The sequence below is a fragment of the Hippocampus guttulatus genome, chromosome 5 (assembly GCF_054856545.1).
Source record: "Hippocampus guttulatus isolate MCC_2025c chromosome 5, RoL_Hgut_1.0, whole genome shotgun sequence".
Classification (NCBI taxonomy): domain Eukaryota; kingdom Metazoa; phylum Chordata; class Actinopteri; order Syngnathiformes; family Syngnathidae; genus Hippocampus; species Hippocampus guttulatus.
In genome coordinates this window covers 23018810-23027324 of record NC_141265.1, presented here as the reverse complement: position 1 = coordinate 23027324, position 8515 = coordinate 23018810, and positions in this window count along the sequence as shown.

The following is an 8515-nucleotide window of genomic DNA, read 5'->3' as shown; positions in this document are numbered from 1 at the left end:
GCAAGCCTGTCAACATTTTCCACAGCTAGACTCAAGCTGAAATCATTCGCATTGGATCTAACGACTCCACTACGGATTGCCAGCGAGAGCCTCTATTACAAGCTATGTAAAAGTCGTGGGTGACTTTTCTTGACGTACAGTATTTATACATCATGGTGAATAGCCTACTTAATAAATATGACTTGACTTGAGACAGTTCAAGTAAAGTTTTCTTCTACTTGCGCATGCGAAATCAGTAAATATATTAACATATTTCCATCTAACCATTACCTGATCCGCTAATCCTCACAAGGGTCATGCGTGCTAACCAGTCTATCAGTTTATCACTGTGCCACAATTAGATTTTATATGTACACATAAGGTGTCAACGCTTTCTCATGCTGACCCACATACAATTTAACAAATTATTTCGGAACATATTTCAACATGACCTCTTTCTATTATGTACTGTATGTGTCGAAAGAGGACACGGGGCTGACTAACCTTTACCCTCCACAACACAGCCCCCTACTCTAGAAGAAGCCCTGTCCCTCATGTCCAACCTCCTGGGCAGCATGTACTGTATGTCCTGCCACCTTTTTCATCAGTAAATAAATAATGGCAACATAAAATGCAGAGTGGAACAGGAGCTGAGATTGAATAACAGTCGGGAAGGCGTGGCAGAGTCTGAAATATTAATGACCCTGATTACTTTCCTCAGTGGTAACACATGCCGACTGAATTGTTTCATGACATGGATAGAAAGGATCCAACTAATCAGGATACAGAGCTTTTATGCATGGGGAAACACCGTGTTATCAAGGTTTAAAAAATGTTCCAAAAAATATCGATATATTTTGTGATTGGATATGTTTGAGCTAAGCACTACTTTAAAAAGAGAGAGCTTCAAGCTTGAAGGAACCCGTTCTACCTAATCAAACCTACAAACATTTACGTGACCACTAGTAGAATGAATTGTTCATGCATCCAAGTTCGTGAGTGAGTCTGTCTAGGTCACCAGCAACCCTTTTGAGGATTAAAAGATTTACTTTAAAAAAAAAATCAAGAAAACACCCATTGTAATCCTTCACAGGCAAATTCAACTCACATTCTGCCATACATTTGTAGTGCTCATCACACAGAAAAACATTCATTACACGTGTTCAGGCATGCAAGGAGAGATGACAGAGTAAAAGATAAAAGACATAGGGCATACAAACAGCGCTGCACCACGTGAGCTGGGAGGGTGGTGTTGGTGCCTTGCTCAATTACAGCTCAAGTGTAATTGTGGCTCTCCAACAAACAGTTGCCATTTAGGTTTTTTTTCGAATTATCTTCAGGAGCAGGTGAATCATTGCTCTCCAGTTCCAAATCAGACGTCCACGATGAGCTACTTTTATTTTGTCAAGAAAGCCACTTACAATTTGTAAGAAGAAATGGAAACATTTTCATGCAACAATTTTTCATTCTCATCAAGAGCCTAACTCAGCTCATATTTATGACAATGGATAATTTAGATCAGTGATCACAAATTTGGTGCCTGTGGGCACCAGGGAGCCCCCAAGGACCACATGAGGAGCTTGTGTCCTTGTTCTAAAAATACTGCACCAGTGATTGGATGTTGTGATTTTCTAGGAATGTTGTGCAACTAATCAATTGAAAAGGTGAACACTGGGAGAGATTTGTAGAAATTAAGTGTCGCATCTTAAACAATTACTGTGAGAACTCATTCGCATGAGCATTGTTCTTAACAAAACATTACATTTAAAAAGATGAATATTATTTAGGTTGCCCGGTAGTCAAGTGGTTAGCATGTCGACTTCACAGTGCAGAGGTACCGGATTCAATTCCAGCTCCAGCCTCCCTGTGTGGAGTTTGCATGTTTTTCCGGGCCTACGTGGGTTTTCTCCGGGTACTCCGGTTTCCTCCCACATTCCAAAAACATGCATGGCAGGCTGATTGAACACTCTAAATTGTCCCTAGCTGTGAGTGTGAGCACGCATGGTTGTTCGTCTCTGTGTGCCCTGCGATTGGCTGGCAACCGGTTCAGGGTGTCCCCCGCCTACTGCCCGAAGACGGCTGGGATAGGCTCCAGCACCCCCTGCGACGATCGTGAGGATAAAGCGGTTCGGAAGATGAATGAATGAATATTATTTATTATAACGCTTAAAAAAAAATCATAAGTGTGAATCAAACTGCTAGGCCGATGTAAAAATCACTACACCAGGAGTAGCTCAGAGTCTCAAAAAGGTTTGTAACCTCTGATTTAGAGTCTTTAATTAACCAAGGACCAGAGAAAATCCAAGTAACCATCATTGTTAAAAACCTGAAAACTCCACACGGAGAAGGTCTGAGCCAAGATTCAAACTCAGAACCTCTCAACTTTTATCCAGACATCCCAATGCGCTACCATACTGTCATTTCTTTTACAGTCGTAAATTGCCTTTCCTCATTTTTATTGAGCAGTTAGTTTAGTCTGACAATTTTCAAAGTGTCCAGTTATCTTTAAATGTCTGCTGACACTGTGGCCAGAGACTGATTTTGCAGTAATTAAACATAGACATGGCAGCGCAGTGGTTGACATATGGTTCGAGCATACAGTTTGCCTCACAGTTTCGAGGTTGTTGGTCCAAATCTTAGTTCAATGTAAGCAGCTAGGATTGACTCAATCTCACAGACAGACTCGAGCTCACATTGAATATATGCGTTGCATAATATAGTAGCACATGGAAAAAAATGTTCACACGTCAAAGCCACTTTCTTTTATTCTTAATATGAGTATCACTTTTCACGAGTTTCCTAAAATGGAGGAGGACCCACATTTCATTGTGTGCCACAAGTAGGGGCCCACCGGAGTCTCCAGATGCCTGCTCAATAGATAAACACAATATAGATAAGCCCCCTGACAGAACTAGGCCCCTCTGAATTATCACCCCACTCCTCCTGGCTAATTAAAATTTGCTTGTAACTTATGTCAGTCATTTCAAGGCTGACAATTCCCTAACCTCCCCCTCATTTTAATTTGTGGCACGTGCACATTTATTGTCAGGGAGGGGACTGATGCCCCCATTGGGATCACAGTAAGGCTTGTTTAGACTACCGCCAGGGTTGTACTGCCACTGGAGAAGGGTAGTAAAGAACTGTGTGTCAAGCATGTTGAGCTACTGCCTGTGGGCAACATGAAAGAAAACTACCGTCTGACACGCTTGTGTGTGTTCACGTGTGTGGTGGGTGGCTGTGTATGTGTGTGAGCCAGACAGAGCCATAGACAGAAACAGAGAAGCTGGTAATAGAAAGACACTAACAAAATGTGTCTGTGGAAGAGGAAGAGTGACGATTTTCCCGGGATCAGTACGTGACTGGCTTGGCTCAGCTGGAGGAGCTTTTAGCCCATTTCGGAGCAGCCCGTAGGACAGATGCACTGCCCTGAGCCACAATCTGTGTCTCCCTTTCAATGACAAATGGCACAGCAAAAGAATATTGCATTATATATTAAGTACTAGCAGTCGGTAAGTAAGATACTGCTGCTAGCTGTCGCTCCCTAAGCAGACAGTTTTACAAGAGTCAATTAGATCCAGACAATAATAGCCTTCTTTGTTGGCTTTCGGTCGGCCTTTGCAGTAAGATGAATGAGGATGCCTTTTTCCCAATGTAACCTCTTTATCTTTGTAATGTTTTGGCTGTACTAAATCAAATTGATCAAATAATTATTCGAATTCAAATAAAATAGAATGGTAATGGGGAGGAAGTAGTTCATCTGTAAGGACTCAGGCTTTGGAGCCAGAAGGTCACAGTCAAGTCCTCCTGCGGACAAATTTTGAAAATGGCAACGAGTTGTTGGAAAATGCTCTTAAGCAAGGCACCATCTCCACCCCTGCAGCTAAGGAGGTGCAGCATTGTTTGTGTGCCTCTTCCACTCTGACATGGCTCTTTGTATGGCCCTATTTGTGGGGTCTGGTTTTCTGGGGGATGTGCAAGACAGCAAGGTTTGAATTACGCTCTGAGGAACTATCATGAATGTGATGAATTAAAGAAAAAAATATAGAATCACAAAGGAACACCCACTGAAATTTTGAATGGGCCTGCCATCTTGTTGCAAACTGTGTACACTGACATATGTGAAACACTTTTTCCCCCCAATCGAGCTAGATTTGTAGAACTCTTTCATTTTGCTCCCCAACAAAATTGAAAGAGAACTGATACAATGGTAATATGCTAAGCGTTGGTAGGCTAACATCTAAGACGATATCAAATTGATCAGAGGCATACATAAAAATTGATTCAATGTCAATATGCTAACAATTGACCGGGTAACATACAGTCAAATATAAAAATATTAGTGGTGTCAGTTTAACACGTTATTATCGGCATTAATTGGAATCAATTTTAACGGGATACATTTTTTTATCGTGAGATTAATGTGGCACCATATCACAGCGGATGCTATGTTGCGCTAAAATAAACAAAACAACAAGCGTGCCGCACACGTGCATGTCTGTTTGGCGAGCCACGGTTTGAGCGGATGGCACCGCGGGACACCAAAAACGGATACTTAAACAGCTTATGAATGGAAAGTTTACTTTTAAAAAGTTGCCAGATGGTTCCATTGACAAGACCAAAGTTATTTGTGTTTTTGCAATAGTGAACTGAGCTATCATCAAAGCACGTCGAGTCTGAAATACCACTTAATCGCCAAGCACACAGCTGATGTAAGTAGTCCACCCCCTCGTTTAAGCCAGACAACGATGGAGAATTTCAAAGGGAAGAAAGTGGATAACGCGGCTAAGAACAAATTTGCTGCAGCCATAGCTAAATGTGTGGCTACTGCATGCAAGCCTGTCAACATTGTCCACAGCTAGAGTCTTGCTGAAATCATTCGCATTGCGTCGAACGACTCCACTACGAATTGCCAGCGAGAGCCACAATTGCAAGCTATGTACAGAAAATGTACGAAGCGGAGAAGGCTAAGATGCGGCACGCGTTGGAGAAGACATTTTCAGGAGAGAAATAAGAGACTAGGTTGATGAGCCTCTGGTGAATAAAGAGCAGGTAGCCTGACTGCTATGTTCAAAGCAAACTTGAGAAAATGAGGTATTAAGCCATGGTTTAAATGCACTATAGGCTGAGTACAAGTTTACTTTAGATGTGCAGTTTATAATTTTATATTGCTCTGTTTTGATTCCCTAAAAAGGGCTTTTAAAGGAGCTGTTGTGTGACAATATATTTTTTCACAGTTATTGATGGACAGTTATATTGTGTGAGAGATTATGTGCTCCAAGTGTGAATAACTGCTTCAAATGAAAAATGTTCATGTAAAATTGAAAATCGAAATAGTTGTCTCAGTAAATATTTGCATTTTGCACAAACAAAACTGATGCACAATTCCATGTTGATGAGAGCATTAAAATGGGGAAAAATAGGACAAAAAGAAATCAAAGCAAATCTAGAATAGATAAAAATGTGTGATTAATTGCGATTATGACTTAACTACAGCATTTACACATTTAGTTAGTTGGCTAGTTCCACCCATTCCTATTTGGAACATTGGGCGACGAGTCTCTTCCATTTGTTCCGGTCTCTGGCGACCCTTTTGAGAGACTGAATAATATTATAATGCACCAGTCAGACACGGTCCACCACATCATTTTATAATGGCCTGCAAAAGCAAATCTTGTTCATCACCTTCTATGATTCTTTGTAAAATCCAGCAAAATTTCAAATTGTCACTTGTAATAAATATAAATCTTAAGATGTTGCAGATAACAAATAACCTGAACAACTATAATAATTGACCTCTGATTTTAAAATGAATTACTTAGCAATTTTCTGTTTATATGTAGTGATATGATGAGACGGTTAAACATTTACGTATATGGTTTCAGAGTCATAACAGCCCTCTGAGGGAAACCATAACTACAATTTGGCCTGCAACAAAAATGAGTTTGACACCCATCTTGTAATGAAAGAACTGGCGTTGATACTTGGTGCAATTTTGTCGATTTTAGGACGGGTTTTCATGTGACATGCAGTAGGCTGTTGATTGATTGCACTTGCTTGTGTTTAATCCAAAATGGCAGCTCTTCACAGAATGACTCGGTGTAGGTATTTCAATGAGAGAGTCCTCCAATATATTGTTCTTCTAGTCAAAACATTGCAGATAATAAACCTCAAGTCACTTCTGAGCACGGCCAGACTTTGATTAAAAACAAACAAAAAAAAGCAGCGACAGTGCTGCATCAAAAGAGGGTGGTACTCAGTATTTTGGAGTCCAAGTCGCACAACTAATATAGACAGCAGACATAAGTGGCTGCAAACTGTCGTGCTCTCGCAGACGTAAAACTCTTACGAGAAGTTTGTCACTAGGACACATCAATTCTTCATAGATCCTTTTAAAAAAAAATTAAATTAAAACAATTTTCTAAATCAAATCGTTCAAGTTCAAGAAACCCCCCCAGAAAACAGACATTTAAAAACTGCAAAAATATTGTCAAAAAATATGTCATATTAAACACAATATTAGTAGATAATACACACAGTAGAAAATAATTACTCCAAATCGCAAAATATGACATGACATAAACATTATTCTAAATAATACATGGAAGAAACAACAGTATAAACCACAGTCAATATCATATCAGCCCACTGGCTTTTCTCAGAAATATATTAAAAAATGCTCACACTGATACTGCTTCTTCTATGGAAGTCCAAATGAGTCCAAATTAAATATGTTAAAAACAATACAGTCAAACCTCGGTTTTCGAACGTCTCTGTTCTCGACCAAATCGGTTTTCAACCAAAGATTTCGAGTTTTTTATGCCTCATATTACGACCGAAAATCGGTTCTCGATCAAACTGAGCTCACTTGAATGCGCCACTTGACTCCTCTCGCCTTCCTACCACGAGGAAGTGATGCTTCCTCGGGTAGACGAGGAAGTGATGCTTCCTCGTGTGGCTTTCCATTGTGAGCAGACGTGTTCAATAAAGACTTTTTTTTTTTTAAAGAACTTGGTTTCGGTTGTCGAACAAATCAGTTTTCGAACAGCCTTCTGGAACGGATTATGGTCGAAAACCGAGGTTCGACTGTATTTTGAAAAAAATACAATTTTGATAAATAGCAGACAAATGTATAAAATACCCGTTAAATTGTAAAATAAGGTAATATTATCACAAAATGTGTTTTGTTATTCTTTCACATCTTCCATACATCCATTATCTGAGCTGATTAAGCTCACGAGGGTCGCAGGCATGATGGAGCCTATCCCAGCCGTCTTCAGGCATGAGGCGGGGTACACCCTGACCTGGTTGCAATCCAATCGCAGACATACAACCATTCACGCTCACAATCACACCTCGGGGCAATTTTAGGGAGTTCAATTAAACTCCTATGTATGTTTTGCGAACGTGAAACTGCCTGAGCGCATTCGATGTTCTATGCAGAACAGCAGTGGGGAGAGTGCATCACCTTGGTATATGCCACATTTGATGGACACTTGGGTAAGTGGCTTGCCATTGGCTTCAAGTGTGGTTTTCCACATCCTCATTGAGTTCGCAACGAAGGCTCTTAGGGTCCTGTTCACCTTATACAACTCCAAGCATTCAGTGATCCATGTAGGTGGCATTTTATCTTAGTAGTATCTTGACATTTTGAAAAGAAAAATGGTCTAATTTGAGCAAAAACTAAACAAATTACCTGACTTAACGTCAGTGTGTTTCATCATAAATTCAACCATGTCCTTAGTGTGACCCCTCCATGGCATACTGACCTGCATCACTTGTTTTCTTACGAACAATTAAACACAGTTGTTCTCACCTTTGCTTTAAAGGGCACTATATGATTGATGGACAAGCAGAAGCTTTCTCACAGAAGTCTCCAAAGATGGATAAAGTGGACACAGATGCCTGGAAAACATTTGCCCTTCATGCAGGCCTTTTCTTGTCACAAGCACGACAGCATCTCAGTGGAATTGTGAAAAGCTCGAGAGAACTATACCATCCTGATCTTCCCACAGCAAAGCTGAATATCTTCCAAAAGAAAAAGATACACGAAGTCTAATTTAAAAAAAAAGAAAATAATTATATATATACAGGTATATATAAAATTATTTATATAATATATATATATATATTTTTTTACCATTATATTTACTTATATATAAGTAAATATATACATACAGCATATATATATATATATATATATATATATATATATATATATACACACACAGCCGAAAGTGTATGCTCAGTGGCAGGGTCCTAACAACAGAGCTGACCCACCAAGACTGGAAACTGAAAGGGACTGGAAAGGCATATGGGAGAAGGAGGTTGCACATCACAGCAGTGCACAATGGCTGGTGACCCTGAGAGAGGAGCACAGCAACCTCCCTGAACAGAACCCAGTTACCATAACAGTGGCAGACATACAGGAAAGAGTCTCAGATATGAAGAACTGGACAGCACCAGGCCCGGACAGGTCCACACCTACTGGCTAAAGAAACCCACAGCACTCCATGAGTGCCTAGCAGCTGATCTCAAG